General features: G+C 40.3%; 1 long non-coding RNA gene across 3 annotated transcripts in view; it reads right to left on the bottom strand.

Annotated features, from left to right (window-relative positions):
* The window catches only part of LOC307023939, a 43,846-nt gene extending 36,716 nt beyond the window's left edge, over positions 1-7,130 (bottom strand). For all 3 annotated transcript variants that reach the window (XR_013803795.1, XR_013803796.1, XR_013803797.1), the window contains exon 1: positions 6,812-7,130. This is a non-coding gene — a long non-coding RNA (uncharacterized lncRNA). The remainder of the gene's footprint in view (positions 1-6,811) is intronic.
* Between the last annotated feature and the right edge of the window lie 16,449 nt (positions 7,131-23,579).

Here is a 23,579-nt window from a genome sequence, read left to right as displayed (position 1 = left end):
CTACCAAAAAAAGCTTCATATACAGTGGGGCAAAAAAGTATTTAGTCAGCCACCAATTGTGCAAGTTCTCCCACTTAAAAAGATGAGACGCCTGTAATTTTCATCCTAGGTATACCTCAACTATGAGACAAAATGAGAAAAGAAAATCCAGAAAATCACATTGTCTGATTTTTGAAGAATTTATTTGCAAATGATGGTGGAAAATAAGTATTTGGTCAATAACAAAAGTTCATCTCAATACTTTGTTATATACCCTTTGTTGGCAATGACAGAGGTCAAACGTTTTCTGTAAGTCTTCACAAGGTTTTCACACACTGTTGCTGGTATTTTGGCCCATTCCTCCATGCAGATCTCCTCTAGAGCAGTGATGTTTTGGGGCTGTCGCTGGGCAACGCGGACTTTCAACTCCCTCCAAAGATTTTCTATGGGGTTGAGATCTGGAGACTGGCTAGGCCACTCCAGGACCTTGAAATGCTTTTTACGAAGCCACTCCGTCGTTGCCCGGGCGGTGTGTTTGGGATCATTGTCATGCTGAAAGACCCAGCCACGTTTCATCTTCAATGCCCTTGCTGATGGAAGGAGGTTGTCACTCAAAATCTCACGATACATGGCCCCATTCATTCTTTCCTTTAAACTGATCAGTCGTCCTGATCCCTTTGCAGAAAATCAGCCCCAAAGCATGATGTTTCCACCCCCATGTTTCACAGTAGGTATGGTGTTCTTTGGATGCAACTCAGCATTCTTTCTCCTCCAAACACGTCTAATTGAGTTTTTACCAAAAAGTTCTATATTGGTTTCATCTGACCATATGACATTCTCCCAATCCTCTCTTCTGGATCATCTAAATGCTCTCTAGCAAACTTCAGACGGGCCTGGACATGTACTGGCTTAAGCAGGGGGACACGTCTGGCACTGCATGATTTGAGTCCCTGGTGGGGTAGTGTGTTACTGATGGTAGCCTTTGTTACTTTGGTCCCAGCTCTCTGTAGGTCATTGACTAGGTCCCCCCGCGTGGTTCTGGGATTTTTGCTCACCGTTCTTGTGATCATTTTGACCCCACGGGGTGAGATCTTGCGTGGAGCCCCAGATCGAGGGAGATTATCAGTGGTCTTGTATGTCTTCCATTTTCTAATAATTGCTCCCACAGTTGATTTCTTCACACCAAGCTGCTTACCTATTGCAGATTCAGTCTTCCCAGCCTGGTGCAGGTCTACAATTTTGTTTCTGGTGTCCTTTGACAGCTCTTTGGTCTTGGCCATAGTGGAGTTTGGAGTGTGACTGTTTGAGGTTGTGGACAGGTGTCTTTTATACTGAAAACGAGTTCAAACAGGTGCCATTAATACAGTTAACAAGTGGAGGACAGAGGAGGCTCTTAAAGAAGAAGTTACAGGTCTGTGAGAGCCAGAAATCTTGTTTGTTTGTAGGTGACCAAATACTTAGTTTAGCGAGGAATTTACCAATTAATTCATTAAAAATCCTACAATGTGATTTCCTGGATTCTTTCCCCCCATTTTGTCTCTCATAGTTGAGGTATACCTAGGATGAAAATGACAGGCCTCTCATCTTTTTAAGTGGGAGAACTTGCACAATTAGTGGCTGACTAAATACTTTTTTGCCCCACTATATATATAAAAAAATGATACAATGATAAAGCAGTTTTATATATTCAGTGTTTCCCCTAGGTTTACTGCTTTGGGGGGGTGCTGCCTGAGCGGGGGGGGGGGGGGGGGGGGGGAAGCAGAGAGAGGAGCTGTGGATTATTGTCATTGATTAATGCATCAGTGTTTCTTAGGGTAAAAAACCCTAAACTCACAACTTAAAATGAAAGCCTTTGGTTTATTTAATAAAATAGCACATGTTCAATGTGAAAAGTGACAGTAGATATAGATTAGTTGCAATTTGGTGCTATATAAAAATGTTTTAAAAAGAAAGCGCAGCGCCCCTCCAAGACAATAGGGGAAACTAATATTGAAGCATATAACTCTTTATACAACATTTCAGATGCTTGATAGGAGAAGTAATTGGAAGTTATGGCACAAGAGAACAGTTCAACATAACGGTGAAAAGGAAGTGTCAGAGAATATTTTCATAGTGATCTTAAAAAGAAAAGGTCAAAAGAATGTATTTGATATTTGACGAATAAGGTTCCCCAGTCAAATAAAACCACAATTGACCCCGAATGATCTCACTAATGTAAACTCCCATTTAAAAAACACCTACATAGTGTGTAAGTGTGTACCTACTGCCCATAAATGCTCAAACACTCAAATAAAAGCAGTGCAAGTGTGGCCATGTTGAATATTTGACGTCCATAAAAAGGTCATGAGCCGACAAACAACTTGACGGGTAAAACGGAAGTTTCAGTAAACAATGGCAGAAGGAATTCAGGTGCCTAATGAGACTCTTTTTGGATAAATGTATTTATGTTTCAGGTTTCAGATCCCATGGTGCACAGAGGGGCTTCAGTGAGAATGCCTCTAAATGTTTTCTCCATGACTCGGATCACTGAGCAGCACATCAAGTGTTTAACCTCTCCTCGCTTTGTAAAGCTGAATTAATTTTTCTAGCAGTGTGCCTGAATTCAATTTGTGCTAAGTTGCAGGGAGAGATTTATGCATGAAATCCCTCTTAGAGCTTATTTCACTCTTTCTTCGCTCAGTAATCCCTCCGTCGCTGCCGCCTTGTATGACTTAGTTATATCATTATTGATTTACAACAAGTGGACAGTGTCCTGATTAGCGCTGTGTGATTTGCAAAGGATTTGAGCTGCTGGAGCACACGATAACGCTGCGTGTACATTCGAAAGGATGTCGGACAGAATGGGAATATATAATACAGTTGGTGAGCTTTTCAGTTGTTGATTCAGACACTCATTTATTGGTCCGAACACTATTTTCAAACTTGTTTTAATGGAAAAAGGCGAGTTTGACCCCGAAAATATGATGTTTTTTTACAGAGATACTGAGTTTCCATCATTCTATCACATTCTTTCAAATGTTCAAAGATATAAAAAGAGAAAAACAAGCTCCTCTAAAACTGAGCTGAGCTGTTTTTTGGTGCACTCTTATGCCTCTGGGTCCACGAGGAGAGACCCCCTTTTTGCTTTGTAATTCAATTTCTCTGCCTGTTGTTTATTTCATAGCTCCCCTGTGAAGCATCAGAAGCGGATGTTCTGTCAGCCCCTAACCGTCGTATATGTTTGTCATTCACAGCCCTTGTTAAAAGGAGGAGAAGGGGGGAAAAAAGGGAGCTTGACTCTTTCCTCTCCCCAGCTGAGAATTCCCAGAAGCAGAATTATTCTATTTAGATGGAAACTTCTTTGTCACTTTCCTGTCTAAATTGGCATATCTGGCTCTCTCCTCCGAAACCAATAAACTGTGAACTTGGATGTATCTGTCAATCAAGCTCAAATTGACTGCAGCATGCCAGATGACAACAGCATCCTCTGGAATATAAATATATATTTTATTTTCTTACTCTATACACACCCACACACACAGGAGCGGTGGGATGATCTGATTGGCTCTAATCGGCAGCTGTCACTATCTTTGCTCATCAAAAACTCAGCTTATCAAGCTTGATCAAATATCAACAGTAAAAGAACAAGACATAACATTGAGTGTCTCTGAATGGCAAAAATGTAAGGCGTATTTGATCTTAAAAAAGTTCAAAAGCTTAGCAGAGTATTATATGAAGACATTTTTATTTAGATGAAAAACTAGCGATTTAAGTTAACGGCAGTGCTGGAATATTGATTTATTGTACATGTTATTCATGAAACAGGCTGCGAACGAAGCTATGATTTTTATTCTATTCCAAACTAAACTTGTTCTATATCAAACTGTGACATTAATGTTATTACTCCTGGCTGGATGAGCAGTAATTATCTTAATGTGAAGACTTCATTCTGTAGATTGCTCATGAGGAAGCTGAATAACTACGTCTCAAAAGTTGCACAGCAAAATAAAAGTGTACATATGGATCGATTTATCATCCGTTCAATACTGTTCATCATTAAATAAAGAGAAATCGGGGACATGCTGGAGCTCCACATGTGGTAGGAGCTGTGTTCAAATATAGTTCTGACAATACTAAGAAATTGCTCTTTTTTCCGGTAATACAGTAAAACGGTGAAGCTCATCATGCATCACTTCAAACCACAGTGTCGGAGCTAACGGTTGACCTTTGGATCCGCTCCGCACTAATACATGCTGACTGAACACTCTCTCTGTGCGATTTGTACAGTGGTTCTATGAATATGCCGCAGCAACGGAATTATAATTTGGTTACTGGTGTGTCAAATGTACAATAAATCCTCAGGATGTTATCATTTGCAGTGACACACCAAGCCAAGGGGAGGGGGGGGGGGAAATAAGAAAATGCATTTCACGTCTTTATATCCGAGTGGTGGTTTGGACGTTGCGAAAAGAGGGAATGGATCTGCTGCTTTATGTGCTGTATCTAATTGGATATGGCAATATATAATACGATTCTCCAGTATCCATCAATTCCTGTGTAAGACCTGTTTGTATGGCCGTGTCACCGGGGCAGCCTAGCTTGTTATGATGCCTGAGCAGCAATTATGAGGTAATTTTTGACTCTTGCCGTGTGAGACCATCCAGAGGATACTTGAGGGGAGGTTCCTAATGAGTGAGCATTGATTGATTGGACCTAATAAGTGCGCTGCTCAACTGAAAGAGTGCAAGAAAAAAGAGGGGGCTACATAGTGATTGGAAAGGATATTTCCAAATGAAGCAAATGACCAGCGATTAGATTTGTTACCGTATAGGTGAGCGCCACACCACTGCCAAAACGAGGCTGACTGGCTCTGCCCGGCGCCAAAGCTCATTTACCCTTCACCAGTAAATAATTACCCTAATGGCTATTGTGTGATACATGATGCAATTAAAGCCTAATGCAATGCACGTCTCTTAGTGAACGTGTCAGGTCCCACATACACAGGCGCCGGTGGTCCCGGGCTAACGGGGCTTGCTACCTGACTGGCCAGTAATGAGGATATCCTCCAAAGCAGACAGAAGCGCTCCCTAATCAGCTGGATCTGTCAGCCAGGCGTGTTTGTTTGCAACCGGGGGGAGCTGGGAAATATTCACAGAGAAGTGAGGAGGCAACGCAAAATGTGATGCAGGCTATTCCTGGTTGCAGAAGAGGGAATAATAGAAGCTGGTAGAAGAGAGGGCAGAATCATCAACCCCCATCCTTTCCACCCCCCCTATAACCCCAGCTCCTCCTGCAGCCCCCCTCACCCTCAACCTCCCCCACCACACTCCCAACACCCCAGTCACTGTCAGGCCAAACACATGATGAATTGCCCTGTCAACAGAATTCATTCAGGGACCAATTAATTCAGCAGAAATGAACTAGAGCCATCAGTCGCTGAAAAACTCAGAGCAAAGAGAGCAAAGTAGCTCTCGTTGGAAGACAGAGAGACAGTGTGTGTGTGTGAGGGAGAGAGAGAGGGAGAATGAGGGAGAGGGTGCCAAGGGAGTGCAGTGGAAGTTAGCCTGACAGGAATTGGTCATTTAATGCTTTAGCGCACTGGAGACAGCCCCTGTCATAGAGGAAGCCATGACAGGACTCCCCTGGTACTTTATTTATTAATTATCCAGAGCAGCAAGGGGCATTTAACTGTCTCACTCCAGGCCTGTCAACTCGACTTCTTGTCATTTCCTCTCCATAAACAGGTCCTTAAGAAACAAACCCCAATCAAAGCAGGAGAGTGTAAATGTAATTATTCACAGAGTAGACAAATATTTATGTTGTGACGGTTGTACTATTTGAAAAAAAGGAAAAAATCATTTTTTGTGCTCAGGTTTGTTTGGAAGTGGGATCATGGTTGGACTATTTTAAACACTCGATTGTAGTCGAGGAAACAATATCTGGTCTGTGCTGTCAGCTGATCAGCTGTCAGCAGTGAAAGGGGAGTCAGGTCACTCTCACGACCTCTTGACAAGAAAACAACACAAACATAATCACCCCTCCAAGAATACTATAGAAATAAATGCATCAAATACAGTTTTTAAAAAAAATGTGATTCAGTTGTAAAGTGTGCAAGCAAACTTGATGTGTTGGGAACCATTGATCTAAAAGGCCTTCTGTGATTTAGAACAGATACAAACTAATGTAGGACTGAATTATTCCCAATGTTGTGAGTAATCAAATACTACTTGAGAGTTTTTACAAGAAAGTACCTTATATGTATACAAAAAAGGAGTACCACAATACTATGCTCAAGTAAAAGTATTATTACTTAAAAGACATTTACTTCATTACAATTGCAGTTTACTTGTGTAAAAAACACCTATACCAAAGTTAAAAGTAGCTTAGTTAGATTTTAGTGCGTTACATTTTCAAAAAGGAGAGAGTAAAAAACACAACTTATACTTTATGATAATGTTACATGATACTGCAATTCAAGAAGATAGACACATTTAGGCTACAAAATGTAGTGAATGTACAGGTCGACGTATAAGCAGAGGCCATGTCTAAACAAACAGGTTACTACCTACATTAGGGAAGGGATTTTGCTGTCTGTGCGTAGGCCTACAACTGATAATCAATTATATAGCCTTCTTTGTAGGCCTACCAGAATGAATAGGAAAATAACACAACTAAATATTGATGAGACACCACCGAGATAAACAACGTTTAAGTAGACCACATACTACATGGAACATCAACACACATTGCACAAGGCTGCAGCCACAACAAACAATACAACAAAAACAGAGCTGCACAGACTTAGCACAACATGTAGCACAACATTGACAGGTGCTAGCTAGCTGGTACTCACCTGTGTGAAGGGCCTTGCGTCTGTCCCATGGTCTGTCCACCGCGAAGTCCTGCGAAACTCCTCTGCACTCTTCAACGTTTTCCAACAAGTTGAGCCGAATTAGGCTGTGCCGTCTCTAAAACAGCATAAAGTCTAAACACAAATCTTAGAAGTAAAAATGTCCTCTGTGACCATGTAAAAGTCACCTGGAGGATCCACCCGGGGCATGTTCACGGCATTTTCGCATTTTCGCATGTTAGCTTGTTAGCATGTTAGCATGTTAGCCACACCCAACATTCACATGTTCACGCAACGTCAAGGGCGTGCTTGATTTGCCTCACTTAAGCATGCTCGCTGGGTGGTGCATTTAGTCACTGCTTAATATGTAGGTAAACGTTTAATTTTGGTGTTTGTTTTTTAAACTATGCCAAGGTAAAATATTACAACAATTACTGATTTGGAGTGCACAAAAAATATGTAATTACAGTAACTACAGTAGTAGGTCATTTTTTGTTAAATCCACCCCTATCCCTAAATCATAAAAACAAAACAATGCAGTGTGGGCTAATGCTTTTGTAAAGTTTAGTTATAGTCGTTATATGTTTTTAACATATTCTAATAAAATGCATTTTCATGGTAAAACAAAGTTTTTGGGGAAAATATGTTTGTATTAGAGTTGTTTTGACCTATGATGTAAATATGGTTACATTGGAAGTCACATCATGTCTCCGCATGTATGCCTCCTTTATTTTCTTCATTACAGTATAAAGTATTTTCCCCTTAACAGAGAGACCTTACACCTCACTGTTAATTTTAGCCTAATAAACCATAAACAATTGACATTTTACAACAAGCTCTTTCTATCTGTTAATTGTGGCCTAAATCGTAATTTAAAACTTTTTAAAAGATAATCTGAGAAATTATTCACTTCCTTTCCTAATGTTGAGCATGGTCAACCAGAAAGAGAGCTCTGTGTGAGAAAATAAACTTTTGCAAACCAATGAAACATTTTAACTCAGTGAGGATTTCCACAGATAAGAAGGTGACAGTGCAACTGTCCTCCTCCGGCTGTTACGGTTCTGTTTTCTCCGCTGGAAACTCAATGAGTCTGTGGTTGACCTATTCAGTCAAAGGTTTGATCTTTCCCTGTTGTGTCATGTCAATCAGGTGGTAAATATTTGATGAAACCTTTTCTTTAGCACATCATGCATCCTGGTGTAACAGGAGGATGAAGTGGCAGCTGCAAAGCCTCCAATGCCATCAGGTGTACCTTACTAAGACGACACAGCAATCCACAACAGAACTTTGCCTGGCATAGCAGCATTACAAAGCACTTTTATAAAACAGATAGAAAGCTCCTCTTAAAGTTAAATGTTTTCTCAACCAATCCTCCCCTTGTCTCGGGAGTCACAATACTTTAAATAAACACCTTGTTGGGAGTTGATCATCCATGGTAAATCCACGCTCTAACTGACCACAAACTGAGCATCAGCACCTTTCTGAGACCTGATCTCTGCAAGTTTGAAACAAAGGAGATGAAATCCAGAGGAAGCCAGAAATAAGGAGATGTGCTGCAGTATATAATTAATTAAATGAGACTAATTAGGAACATGAGAGCAGGTGCCAGGCTATGGGCTGACAGCACAGACAGCCAGACAACAGGAAGGGGAAAAAACTATGGGTAAGGGGTGTAACGTGACAAGAGGAGGGACAAAGCAACTTTCTGTGTTTTGTCACATGAAACCTCCAAGGAATATGTGACAGAAACTGTAGACCCAGACGCCATGGGGGTCTTTCCCTTTGTTTAAGACAGATTTTCATTTCGCCAATTTGAGGTTGATGTAAGCAAGAGATTTTCCTCCTCATTATTTCCGTGTGTGGATTGAAAAAAAAAAGATGTACGACTGAGGCACTAGTACATTAACGTGCAGAATCTCACCAGAGACAGCATTGAGATGTCATGGATATAGAAATACTATGCATATAAATGGCAATGCAGGGCTCAGATCAGAGACTGAAAAGCCTCTGGTGTAATAGGGAATGCAAGCATTGTACATCCAATTGAATTCTGTTTTATTTTTCATCATTTTGGGGTGATAAAGGTAACTTCAGCTCACTATTTCCTGCTCAAGAGTTATTTTAGGCCCCATGACATGCCAGCAGTCTGTTAAGTAATCATGTAAGACTGAAGAAATCCTGTATTTCTGCCACAAAAAGCACCTCTCGCCCTCTTTTTCTTCCACACTGAGAACATTAGAGAAAGTCCAGCTTGTGCAGCCAGAGACGCTCCAAAGGGGCATCAGCCTATTTTATCACAATTTGCTTGCTAACCAGTTACAAATGTGGCATGTGATGACAATAATGAGGCTTGATGTCACTTAGCCTTTGGGCCGTGTGTGTGGAATAGCAAAGCAGGATGTCAGGGTGCTGCAGGTCCTCCACTCTGGCACTGAGAGGCCTCCTGCACGCGAGGTGACAGACACCGCGGTTAGAGAGAGAGCCGCCTCTCTAACAGCATTATAAATTACTGTAGATCCTATTTGTGTCAGTGGAGGCAAGTGAGGGGAAAATTCAACATCAGCCTATTTATTCATTTACTTATTCCCTGGCTCGGTCAGGCTCAGTGCTGCCGGAGAGGAGCTCTGCAGAGCCACTCTGCCTCAGAACAAATGCTGTGTGTTTACAGGGACACATGGGCATTTTATTTAAGAGGCACTGGTGATATCAGAGTCAATCAGGCCGGAAAAGGGAAAGCATTACAGTAGAGAGGATTTTTCTTCCCCCTATCTGGATGAAGCCTGAATTTCCAAACAACCATGAAGTAGATAAACCTGCAAGGGTCCTTCCTGAGATGACACAGATATGTGGAGAATAAATCACTTACAGATCTTTGGAAGGAAAATATTTATTTACAAGTCTGTATACCCAAATGACAAAATTAATCAAAGTATGTTAGTAAAGTCTGCGGATACATGTTATAGGTGGCTTTACGGCAGAATGAAACAAAACCAATATCTTTTGTCGAAAATTACCAATAAGACCATTAAAACTATTCATATGGCAGTTTTCTGACCTGTCACATGCTGGGTCAAGTTTGGCTTGGCTTGCTTGGCTTGGTCTGACAACTTAAAGCTGGTTAAGCTAAGTGAAATATCATAGCCATGATCCAGAGTAACTAGTTACTAATCATTTAAATATTTCACTGTTAGATGTAGGAATGGCGGTCTCTGTGAACACAGTGTATCAATGGGTGAATAATCACAAATGGAACCTTACAATTATTCTAAGACCAATAACAACAGCAACAATAAATGCGAATGAGTTACTAATCACTGAAAGCAGACACCGGAAACAGTCTTGGTGAATGAGAAAGTCTTAAACTGATGCTGTGTGCTAATAAAAATGCTTACCTGGCAAAACAAACAAAAATGAGAATGTTAACAGTTCTTACTTTGCGTAATCAATAACAAGTGACAGAGAATAGATTCAGAAAAAGTCATTTCCCAGCTAACATGCCACAAGTGATTTAAAGGAGCAAAGTGACCGCAGCTCGATATGTATTTGCATGCACCTGTTAATTCACCAAAAAAAGCTAATACAGAAAAAGAGATGGAGATTTCGTTTAATTATCAAGAGATGGCTTGCACTGTGCATCATCATTAGTTTGACTAAATAGCGTCGGTCAGTGACTCAAGTAGTGGTAAATGGCACAATTAGCAGGCTGAGCAGGGAGAGGTACATTCAATTTGAAAGCCTTCTTTCTTAATCCATCTCCTGTGATCATGAGAAATGCTGAGCTATGGGTTTTTACGCTCAATGACATTAATCAGGTTAATTCCAAGTAAAATGTCAACATTGTAATCAACAACTAGCACACTCCAGCAAAACTTAAATGTCTATGGATGCTAAATGTAAACGTCTAACAGCTTTTATCTTCCCAATCACACTCCTAATGTCTCCTGTAGAGATTCCGCAAGTTAGCACATCTCCTCTTCAGCTGTGCATATTTGATTAACAGCTAAAAAAAGAAAAGTGGCACAGATTAGTTTGAAACCTGCATAGCAACCAGTAACAAAAGTGAAGGCACGAGGAAGGTGTTGACATGCTTCCTTAACATGAATATGTTGTTCCTTGTTCTCTTCCCAGAGCCCCAGTGCTTAATCCCTCAGTGCACTTGCTCCGTAACCCCAGCAGGTGCAGGGGGAATCTATAAACACAGCTGGTGCGTCTCAGCGTCGAAACCCTCAGATCTACCCTCACCTCACACCTCACCCCACCAAAAAACCCACAGTTTAGCCTGAATACCATGCATAACCCAGATTCATGATGCTGGCTGGTTCTTTTATCGGGGCTTCAGCCAAGACAAGAGTTCATGTCGACTAATTACAAGTACTCAGTGTTTCCGTCAGGGCTTTTAGAAATCTGTCAGGGTGGAAAAGCCTCTGGAACAGCTTATAGATCATTATGGGATACTACAACTCAGAATGAATGAAATTGTTCTCTGCAAGCACCTTTTTAAACTATACCAAATATACATTTCCTATCTTTAATATGACAAAAGATAGGTCAAAATAAGTCTACAAACTCAAATCTGGTTGTTTTGGACTGAGTTATAGGTTTCAAAGGAGAACTTTTAACTCAAGAAAAACTTTTTTTTTATGTCAAATTTATTGGAAAAGTTGGGACTGAATGAAAAATAGAACTTTATTAGTATGTCAATGTACAACTTTGAACTACAAACTTCATCTGCTTTCCTGTGTTGTATTTATGTACAGAAATGTCACACTGTCTCTTGTTTTTTCCAGAGGCTGTTGGTTGTCTCATTCACTCTGATTTAATGTTCTACTTGGGTTTGCATTTTAACTCGTTAAAGTGTCGTAGTCTATACCTGCCCAGGAACGTTGGTCCTGATTGCTTAGGAAATTCACCACTGCCTGTCTGTAATGAGAGTGGACAGAGGTTAGAACAGCTCAATAGAAGAGATAACCAGTCTTTGATCCAAACAGCCATGCAGAACACACAGGCAATACCATCAGAAAATGTACTGTCAGGAATTTTGGATTTCAAATTACACCTGATTAACCTGAAGGGAAGTGGAGGAAGACTTGGGTGGACTTGAACATGAGGAAAAGAAACATGTGGACACAAGACCAGTGAACTTTCTTGAAAACTAAAAGCGTTGAAGTGTTGTTAGAATATATAGATGCCACGTTTAAAAAAGAAATACAGGCTCTCGGTGATGAGGGATTTTATTTCGTGCACCTGTCATTCACTTCCATCTCCAGCGCTGCAGAAGTGAGAGAACAGCCCTTGCTGATCAAGATCAGTGAACAGTCTCATGTCTGCAGATGTCTGCTGTTATTATGATAAACAAAAAACCTTTAGAAAAAACCTTAGACTGCTGCCAGGAAACAGGTATTTTGAATTTGTTTCATTTAACTACATTGATACTGCAGCAACTGTGCATAATTCTCTTTTTTTGTAGTTGTTTTATCAGCGATTGACTGACATCTGAGCGCTAGTGCTGCTTTGAATGTTTTTAGGAGGCCTTCCTCAGTCTTTTTTAACCATTAACCATAACACCAGCTTTAAACAAACAGAGATTTAAGATCTGTTTACAGAAAAGGAACTACTGTCAAGCTGTACAATCTAAATCCCTCTCAGTCGAACCAGTTATCAGTGGGAGAGTGGAAGCTATAGGTTAGCATGCTAATGTTTACTTCCGTAGCAGCGATTGTACTTGTCATTACTATTATTTGCCACTATGAATGTAGAATTAATTCATTATGAGTCATCTCTCTATTTATAAATATTTTTTATATTTTTTAAGCCACACATTCTGTTAGTCTTTTCAGTAAAACTATAACTTGTATTAAAGGGCACCACAGGAAATGCTCTTGTCACATATTGGTTTTGTGCAATTTGCTGGAGTAATTATACCGCACAGAACACAATGTCAACAACTTTGCAACTTTGATTTTAATGTTAGCTCAATGGTTTTAGTGTTTTCTGTGTATTGTTTCCATGAACTTGGCCGTGGGAGACCTAATACCATAACCAATATGTTGTGGCCAGGTTCTTGTAGTGCCATTTTGTTTGTCTTCTTACATGTAAAAGGGATATGCAGTCTGTATATGCTATCTGTGATTTTTTTTTTTGTCATTAAGTCTGTTTGTTCATTTAAAATTTAAATGTCTCATTTACCTGGAGTAATAAGGTTAATAATAAGAAGCGGAAAATGAATTTTATAGGTAAAATTATCCCTGGGTAAAAAGTATTTCCCTGTAGACTTGCAAGATAACCATATCTGTTAATGAGATACCTCCTTAAATTAATATGTTTTCTTTAATTAGAATTATGTTTTGACAAAACTGTAAATTGATACTCAAGCACGTTCTGAATCCCTTGGCTCTTGACTATTCACGAGGGTCAACTAAAATAAGATTTGGATCATCCATAGTTGTCATCATAGCCGCAGTCTGACGGTTCCATACAAAACACCTGAGGGGGGAAATCATTTCCTCATCGCCAGGCTAATAGTGTTCATTTCTGTTAATCTATGGTCCAGTGTTTTCCAATTTGGAGGGTGTATCCTCACTCTCCACTGTCTATTATGCTCCAGGGCCAGGGAGAGGCCACTTTCTCCCCATCTTGGTGGCACTTGAATTAAATGGAAGCCACTTGATTGCTGGGAAGCACACGGCTAAGTTATAAAGCAATTAAGACAGTCCAATTCTTAGCCAAAGGACGGACCAGCTCCATCCCAGGAGAAAATTCATTTGTATATAATGATATCCTCTAGTCTTCTACTCACATATTTGTTTCATGGCTCTTTTGGGCTCTTTTGTGTGGTAAGCACACTCCTCTCTAAGCTTGTCAGAGAGATGAAAACAAATCTGTGGTTAATAGCTCCTCGGTGGACAGAAGAGGTCTATTAGAGAGTTATTTAGGAATGAATGGGAGGACTGGCTGAAGAGACCAGAAGAAAGGATCTAGACACTGTTAACGCAGTGGACATACTGCTGCTACTCTGCCGGTTAAATTCTATTGAACTCCTTTAAATCACAATATTGAACTGTTGTATTAGCATATCTTAAAGGAGATAGTGTTGTTTACCTATTCTGAGTGTGACAAAGGAAATCATATTCATCTCCTTTGTAGGGTTGAGGATATCTAAAGCCACTGAACAAAAAGTAGGAATGGTTACAATCAGGATTTATTACCTGGACAAATGACGGTATTTATCGGGTCCAGCTCGATTGGCAGTGATGGAAACATGACAACCCAGTGGATATGCTTGTTTCTCTGCCTTCTGTTGGGTGATGCTAGGTGACCCATGTTTTGGTGATGAAATAATAAATATAATCAACAGGAATTTAGACAATAATCATACTTTATTACATACAAATAGGAATGAATATGCTCTACTCAAAGCGAGACTATATGAATGTAAAGGAAGTATCCACTGTTTTTTCACATATTACCTCCTGCACGTCTGTGTAATCAAACGTGATGCAACGTGAAAAAAACTGAGAGGCATAGTCGTGTACTGCATGGCAATGGAATTAAAAAGGTTTATAAGAAAAGACATCTATATCTTAAGCTAATAAAAAGAAAGAGCAAATGAGACAATGTGTTTTTTGTAATTCTGTGTTAATTGAACTTAATTCAGTTGGTTGTGACTAATTAACTAAGCACAAGGATGTAAGCTTAAAAGAATAAAGGAGATCAAAGTGTGATAATCATTTTCTAATCACGAGTGTGATGGCTTATAGACACTAAATGTTTGAGAGCAAACAATTTTCTCTCCAGCTGGCCTCTTTATAGATCATGAAAATATACTACTTAAATCAATGGGAGGCATCCCACACACAATGGCAGCCCTGCTGTTCAATGATGGCTTTTGTATTGGGGATAATCTACTAAGGTCATCAATCATGTCACGCATCCTCCCTCTGAAAAAGAAATCAGTGGCTGATGTAACAGATTGAAACATACGCAATCTAAAGCAACTCTTTTTCTTTAAACAAAAAGAAGAAGTGAAATATCTGTAAAGAATATATATTGTATATTTAGCTCCATTCAAGGGGAATATCAAACACCAAGGGAGTCAATAAGGCAAATTGTTCCAAATTCGCTGTCAGGCATGTGGCGAGACAAGCATTTTCACAGCAAAAGACTCCCTAGTTGAGCTGGAAATGTACAATTGACCCTGTCTGCCTTTTCAAAATGGTGCAACATTATAACCTGGGGGAATGTGTTGTCATCCAAATGAGATACGTTTATTTTCTGCGATGTAGCATTTGTTCCATCAGGCAGGGAGGCTATAAAGCTAGAAGGATCAGCAGGGAGTCGAGCTCGGCACATGTGGTGCGAACGAGAAGCCCGACGAAAAGGCTTGGCCACCGCCCAAATCCCTGCCTCTGCCGTCTGTGCGGGCCCAGCCTTGGAAAGCAGGAGGCCACAATATTGTGGAACAAATTTCCTCTAATCTGAGCGTGCTGGTCCTGGGCTCCGGTGGGAAGGCTGCTCTCTGGTGCCCTCCCCGCCTGTCCCACAGATCAGCCCAGTTTACCCTTCACAGTGCCAACACACTGCAAGAGCAATGAGATGTTGGTGGGGGGGGGTTTGGAGCTGTCGGGATCCCGGCCCTTCCTCCGTGGACCGCTCATGTGTGCTCTCAGCAGGCCAGCGTTTTGCTCTGGAGAAAGGAGCTGAGTGGAGAAGAGCTGGCACAGGATTGGTTAGCTCCCACCTGCATATACTCACAGCCAACACAACTTCCACAACTCAAAAAAGATGAGCGAGTAAATCAATGAACACTAACACCTGAACTGAACTTTTTTTGACGATCAAATCAAACCATTTTTGACCTTCATAACGGGAAAACAATTGTTGTAAAGTGTCCATTTACAGAATAATAAACACATATGTAAGAACTTATAATAACCTACATTTCCAACTGCAAAGTTCCCACACAGCCAAGCGAGGATCCTCCTGTTGTCAAGGACTACATTTAGATTAAATGTGGTCCCACAAGCGCCGATGGAGACAGGTCACATGCTCTTCTGGGGACTTTATCCATCAGCTTCTAGTCATTTTACAGCAGCATGCAAGGCTCCTCGGCTCAGGATTGATCGAGACAGGAAAGGAGTGGGAGTGATGAAATGTATAGAAGATAATTATTTATGGTGGCGATGCTATGGAGCTCCTCCAGCACTTCTTTTAATGCAGCTACTAAGGTTATAAACAGTGATCACACCACACGTTTGAATCTGAATCTGATTATTTTCTTAAAAGGTTTCTTCTGTATAAAGCCTTACTCTTGATGTTGTGTGGTGACAGGATCATCGTAACATTACAATTATTCAAATGGTTTAAACTTTCAAAATTAAAGCCTTAGCATAAAATATTTCAAATGGCAGGATTGGAAATGTCATCTTGTTGGTACTGTATCTCATAAACCTCTTATTACTTATTTGGTTTCTTTATAGGAAAATGTCCTGACACCATGCAGGTGGAAGATATCAGAATTATACACACCCCTCAGTTGTGATACAGTTATCAACAGGAGTGGTTTAAATAAATACATATACAATATACAATTTGTGTCCTATATTCAGCTGAAAACAGCAATACAAAATTCGACAAAATAAAAGGTTTTCATCCATTACAGGTTCTTGTCTTCAATATTAAATGAAATCAGCTTTTTTTGACCCTTACTCATCATCCTGTTCAAAATGTGCACATTGGGGATTTGAATCCTACTCTTGAATGACAGACACCGACAGCGGCAATGCAACACCACACAGGCAATTAAATACACTGTTGTACTTAAATAGAAACATAAAAAGGCTGCTGTTGAAAATCACCAGGATTATGCCTTTTCATATACCAACAATAACCTGATGAAAAATACATCACATTAAAGATATTTCCAATTAGAAATATGCGCTTGAAATATATTTCTATCATGGTTATTTAAAAACGAGGACGACTGTTAAGCAAGCAATTTCTCAGTCTCAGTCTCTCGCCAGTTTACTGGAGCCCATTCTAGGACATTTTCCAGCTGCAAAGCTGAGCTGAGCACCGTTAAGCACCCGATTGCACCCCAAGCCATTTTCCATTTGCAATAAACCCCGTTTGAAACAGGGCAGAACAACAGAAAAGTTGACTTGTTAACACAGGGAGACGGAGGAGGACTTGTATGGTCTCAAATGAGCAGTCTGGGGCATTTCCATGCTCTCGGGTGGGGGGAGGACAGGGGGCGAGGAGGGGGAGGAGGGGGGTTGATTTCCATAGCAACAGTCAAGTCCCCAGCTGTCATGTTTGGGCTGAGATAGGTGCTGTGAGCAAAGGGACCACTTAACCCCAGCCACACTTCAACGTAGGAAGTTAAGATGCTGCTGAGTGTCTGTGCCTCACTTAAAATGCAAACTCTATACCCCAGGGAAGAGAGGGGAATGCTTCTGAATTAACCCGGGGAAACAGGAGCTATGCAAAAAAGCCTCCTCAGAAATAATTAACCATCAATGTTTTTAAATGTCATTGAATGAAGTTTAAAGAAAGACAGTGAGAGCATTGATCCAGGCACAAAAACACAATGAATTCCCAGTTCGTCACCATGTGTCACTGGACTCACATTTCCAGAATTATAGTAGCTATTGAGTCCATTGTTAGTAACCCAACCAAAATGTAACACCGTGAAAATAATTTATAAAAAAAAGACTTTATATTTATTTTATATCTTCCAAAATAAATGATTTGTCAATGTTGATTTTATTTCATTTCATTTCCAACTATTTAAATGGCAGCTTTAACATTGCGTAATAACAATTCTCAATCAGCTATTTATAACCTGCACTATTCTCTCTTTCTATAAAAAAGGGTTTATACTCACATTACTCATTATTCTCTGCCATTGTCCAAATCACAGGGTTCAACTTTCCAATTACAGGAAGCTGAGAACCCTTGATGCTCAAATGAGCCAAAATGAATTCATATTATGTATGAAGCTTAGACAGAGAACATGGTATTATTACAGTGAATTGAGGCCCTTAGCTGCTGAAATACACTGCAGACCAGTGTTAGCATGAGAAGCAGTGGGAAGCAGGGTCACATGTAGAGAAGGAGTAGAATGCATGAATGTCAACTAGGGCATTTTCTTTTTTTTTAAACAGCATTTGCTGACAGGACATTTTCACTTTCTCAACCAATAAATCATTTAATATTTGAATGCTTCATATATTAAATGTGTATTTCATTTAATGACTGCAAGGTTGAATGCATTCTGGCTGGGAATCAGATATTAGGTCTTATGGATGTTGAATACATTTGCTAATTGTGTTTCTAATTAGTTTCAAAAATATAATTTCTGCTTTAATCCAAAGGGAATTATACTTCCAGAAGTCTTTGAACCCCTTAAAATCCTAGAATAGTTAGAAGATTGAAAGCAGCGTCAGTACAGCTGAAGCTACCTGCAGCTGGCGAACTTAGCTTAGCACAAAGACTGAAGACCTCGCTCGGTATCGGGAACAAAACTTGACTACCAGACCATCTGAAGCTTTATCATGAACATATTATGTCTTGTTTCTTTAATTCATCCAAAAACAGTAAAATTACAAATTGTACAGATTATACAAACAAGATATATTGTGGTTAATAGTGATTTTTAGATATTGCTGACAGGGCCATAGCTTTTTTAATCTAAATTTAATTAAGAAAGCAGTTTAGCTGTATGAGAATTTCAGGAACGGTGGTTGTTTCTGGTTATCTTTGATGTATTCTTCACAGATACATAGTTGTCCTTCCATTCATGATCCCTCGGTGCGTGTGAGCTTTTCCAACAGTCGTCGACAATACAACAGATATTTCTCACGACAGGCCAGACAAAATGTCCCTTATGTTTTGCAAGGAAAATGTTGCATTGTCCCTCCACTGCGGTCCCCTTCTGGGTGTGAATGGCCATCTAATCAAGCTTTCCCTTTCACTGCAGCTGGTTTACAGCGAGCAGCGGGGCTGACCTCTGAGGGGCCCGCCTCCCCCTTCCCCGTCCTCTGGGACCCTTCAACAAGCTTTAGAGGCCAAATGAGGTGTAAGTCTATTAAAAGGGAGTTTGTGTGTAGATCACAGTCCCTCTGGGGGTCGGAGCCTTTGCCTTGTCATTCAGGTGCGGCTAATTTCCTTCTGCTCCTCACGCAGACATGAGGCCGGCCCACGGTCTTCACCACAACTCAGACCATCTTCTTGGAGAGGCAGCAGGTGATATGATAAAACAGCAGTGAAACAAAGAGACACTGCCTTTATGTTATATGCACAATGAATACAGTGTGTAATGTTCACAAAGCATGATCTGATTCATTAACGAGGCCCATAACTACAGTGCAAAATGCAAAACTAGATTAAAAGCCATATTTGTGTGGGTTTTTGTAAGTATGTGACAAATAATTGCTGCTTATTTAACTGTCAAAGAAAGGGAGAGGTTGGAGAAAAGTAAATAGAAGAACAAGGCCAAAGGCAATGCTTGAGTGAACGCGAGTTAAGTATTTGTGGCATAAATTGATCCAAAGTGAGGGTTGTCACAATAACATGATGTTTTGCGTTACTATCAAGAGGTACCTCAAAGTTTACAGACCCAAACACAGATACAATCCCAGCAGAGTGCAGTCACGTAACATCTGACAGGTACAGTGCAGTCAGGACAGTGATGTGGTTTTCCTTTTGTCGGCTCTGCACTCTGTACACATTGGATTTGAAATGAAACAATGACTGTGCGGTTAAATTGCTGACGTTTAACTTAAATTTGAGGCTGTGTACATCCATATGCCCCTATAGGACAAGGATCCAAAGAGTGCTATGATCGAGCTGTAAAGTGTTTAAGTCAGTCATCATGTTTTTCATTGACTGAAGTCCAGTCTTATGACATCAAATATGATGAGTATGTTTAAGTTGTGTATGTTATCTTGTCTAATTATTTTCTGTGACCTGAAATTGGTGGACTACTGTATGTATAAAAAGGGTTTCAATTCCTAAGTTCTATATCTAATATGGATACAAATGCACTCAAATAAATGGTTATTCTAAAGTGTTATTATGTTATTTCTTATGGAAACATTGTACTCACCTACATGCATGCTGTCACCTAAATTCAGATGATCAGACATATTATAAACAAGCAACCAAGATCATACATTTTAAATTATTATTATGAATACTTAATATTTGTTACAGTTTTCCGTTGTTTTCCCATTGAGCTAAGTGCTAGCTGCATTAAGACAGCTTTATAATAAATTACCCTTTATAAGTAGCTTTTAAGTTGTAACTAATGGATTTACTCATGTTTAATTAATAATTGTGTAATGTATTATACAGTATAACCAGTCATTAATAACAAAAAACATTTGCACTGCCAGATTGTGAAAAATCTCATTCTGTTGAGCCATTAATAAAGTTGTTAATAAAGGGTCGAGTTTCTCACTTTCTAATAAGCCAACAGCAAAAGTGAGAAAGCCATAATTAGTCATGCTAACAAGTCATTAATTAAAGGTCCTTACAGTAATCCATCAAGTCTGATGAAAAGGTCAGAGGTCAAATGGTCCATTAGAGGATTATGAAACTAAACGCTAAACAGAAGAATCAAGTGTCACAGACAGTCTGGCAAATACGTTTTTATAAATAGCTTACAACTGTTCTTTAAAGCATTACAAAATATTGATTGTGACTAAAGTTTTAGATTTGGATGTGGCGTATAGCATGAGATTCAGCTCTGCATTTTGAAAGAGGGATTACTGGATCATCTCTGAAAGCAAAGTACTTTAGCTAGACTGACCAATTACTGGACTTGTGAATCCCTGAACACCCCTCAAGCAATCTTTGGAGTTAGACTGTCCTGATATTTGGCTGAGGAAGAGCTTTTCTGAATTGAGCATTGACAGTGTTTGTCAGAGGGGGCCGGGGTCAGCCGAGCTGCATTAACCTCTGAGAGAGCATCTCTGTGCAGTGCATTAGTCACATAGAGGAGGAGGAGGGATGTCCTGTAATAGATTATTGACCAGCGGGCAGCGGCCTGCACCGCACCATGTGGTCTGAGCCAGCTACTGACCTCTTCATCACAGATGGAGGAGTCCACCTGCACACACACACACACACACACACACACACACACACACACACACACACACACACACACACACACACACACACACACACACACACACACACACACACACACACACACACACACACACACACACACACACACACACACACACACACACACACACACACACACACACACACACACACACACACACACACACACACACACTCCCACAGCAGCGACTAATGAGAAACCCACAAGTAATATTCTCTGTTTGCTTGCAAGATAGTTAGCAGGACAAGGAACCTGAGGGGTATGAAACCATATTCATTCATAGCTATAAAAATGGGAGTCCTTGGCTCATCAAATTGAAAGTGCTGGGAAAACAACAATTGCTTCCATGAACTTAGACTACCTAATTAAAGGAAGGCAATTTCTCTCCGAGAGTCACACTCAGGATCTTTAATTGAAATCAAAATGAATATCGCTGGAACACAGAGCGCAGGGTGGAGTGAGAGTGGGGGATGGACACATCCTTTGCCATTTCACTGGTCTCTCTGTTTGCTCATGTGACTTCATATTTGATTTGTTGATTGCTTAGAAATAGATTTTGAAATAAACCATTCATTTTCCTAGTGTTTGGGCTTCAAACAACTCATGACACGCTGCATTACAGCAGGCAAAATCAAAATCAGAAGACAGTCAGACTTTTCCCAAAAAGATAACAGCATCTCACAAACCATTGCCAATATCATCTGTGCTCTGTTTCCCTTTGGCTCAGCCCCGCTTTTTTTTTTTTTAATTGTTTGATAATTCATCTCCGAGCTCTAATTTACCCCCCGTCGTCAGCCCTGTATGTTCGACCATTGTGTGAGACATTCCGCTGAATTTCAAATGAGCTCGTAGCATATAAAGTCTCTCTTCCAGGGAAAGCACCTATTTATGGACATGTTTGTTTGTTTTTCATCAGCATTAACCCTTTGGGCGAGGAACGTCCGTATGCCGTCTTTTCAAGATCAGTCCCGGGAACGTCCTTGGGCAGGAAGTCATACTGTTTTAGTTAGTCTGGTTTCTCAGCGACTCCTGGGGTGAAAATACAAGATAATTAATTTGGTTTTTTCAGCATCATGTGACCTATAGGATGTTCTCTTTAAGGTCCCATCTCATATTTGTAGGAAATCACCATTAAAATGCTCCCTTAAACACATGTGTTTTCTTTTGCAATATGATATAAAAGAAAGAGACAATTCAAAGATTTTAAATAATGAGATATCCTTTGTGTATAGTTGTATGATGACGATAGGTATGTGTATACCGAGTCATGTGTTCAAAGCTAGATTTAACCCTTATATAGGGAGCTGGAAGGAGCTGAAAGGGGCTGGGAGGCAGATTTGTTACAGTTGTACAGAGGCATGCAAGCTGTTTCCCACTGTTACCAGTGTTTGTGCTAAGCTAAGTTAACCCGCTGCAGGCGTTAGCCTTATATTCAACAGACAGGTAAGAGTGGTATTGATCTTCTTTTTTAACTCGAGGCAAGAAAGCAAATAAGCGTATTTCTTCAAATGTCCTTCCCCAAATGCATTTTCTTAATTTAATGGACACTTCACACCATGATTCTTAACAAATAAATTCTCTCAAACAAGATGAAACCTTTTTTTTGCATCTAATTCTTCTTAGTTGTGGAGAAAGCCCAAATATGAAAAACTCTATTATGCATCAACCATTCCAAAAACAAGTGTACCATTAAAAATAACAAACCCTCTCTGTTTGCTACGAGCACACACACACGCGCGTGCACCCGAACAAACACCCCCACACCCAAACAGGATTGAGAATATGAGGCTATCAGAGCCTTGCACATTACATTGACTGGTGGAGGTCTTCACTGTTTAAGTGGAGCTGCCTGCTGAGGTTTTCCTCCCCGGCAGCAGGCCTATAAGAGTGGTAAGTGGTGGTGATGAGACACTGTCCCCTGTGCCTCCTTCAGCTGCCATTCCCTTTAAATTGAAACAGAGTCCTGCAAATAAATGCCACATTCTGAGCAGGGAGAACGCCTGAAAGTTGAATTTCATATAAGCACCCGTTGGGGAATTGGCCCCGGCACAGTCTGCTTTATTCGCTCTGCTTTTTGTTATTTATATGAGGAAGGAACAGGGCTACGTCAGGGTCATTCAGTGTTCATTTATCTTTTTATGTTGTGTTCTGCGGCAAGCTACTCTGGGCAGACTGCCTATAGCGACGGATTCTTCAACACGACTCCCCTCCTATATGCCTCTGAATATTACAGACAATCTGATGCTTTCACCTCCTGGTATCAATATGCATTAGATTTACCCCATGTTCATTAGCCTTAAATGGCATCTCTCTTTAAGATTAATTGAAGCTGAGATAAAAGAAGATGGCTCCCAAGAGTGGCCCACTGTTTGTTATTCATGTTGGCTTGAAAACGGCAACAGTAAATCCTCTAAGTTGTTGTTAAGCTGGCTGTATTACCATATGTGTGCCATTTCCATGGAGTGACAGACCCCCCTTGATCAAATGGGGACTATTGATCCTGCAGCACTCCATTTCAAGTTAATTGTGCTTGAAATGAGGTGCACACACTCAAGCATACCTGCATTGGGAAGGTTTTATTTATTTATATGTGTCAGGGAACCTGTGTCAGATAAACAGAAAATATTCAATTCACGT

The sequence above is a fragment of the Notothenia rossii genome (assembly GCF_949606895.1).
Source record: "Notothenia rossii genome assembly, chromosome: 11".
Lineage (NCBI taxonomy): Eukaryota > Metazoa > Chordata > Actinopteri > Perciformes > Nototheniidae > Notothenia > Notothenia rossii.
This window is presented reverse-complemented; position numbering and strand designations above follow the sequence as displayed.